Raw genomic sequence first — 223 nt, 5'->3', positions numbered from 1 at the left:
TAGGTGTGCAGCGTGCCTTCTAGGGGACGGGAGGGAGCCCCAGGGACAAGCAGGCCGTTCTTTTATGTTCGTGTTTACGCCGCGTGGTCGCGGAGACAGGGAGGCCCCAGGGCAAAGACCACAGAGACCTTCGCGCCAGGCCCGCAGCTGGCCGGTGCTGAGGAGCGAGGGCGGACCCACAGTGACTTTCTCCGCCGCGGTCCTTGGCACACTCCTCTTCGGG

This window comes from Fukomys damarensis, unplaced genomic scaffold, assembly GCF_012274545.1.
Source record: "Fukomys damarensis isolate Sample0158 unplaced genomic scaffold, DMR_v1.0_HiC HiC_scaffold_30, whole genome shotgun sequence".
Taxonomy (NCBI): Eukaryota; Metazoa; Chordata; class Mammalia; order Rodentia; family Bathyergidae; genus Fukomys; species Fukomys damarensis.
This window is presented reverse-complemented; position numbering follows the sequence as displayed.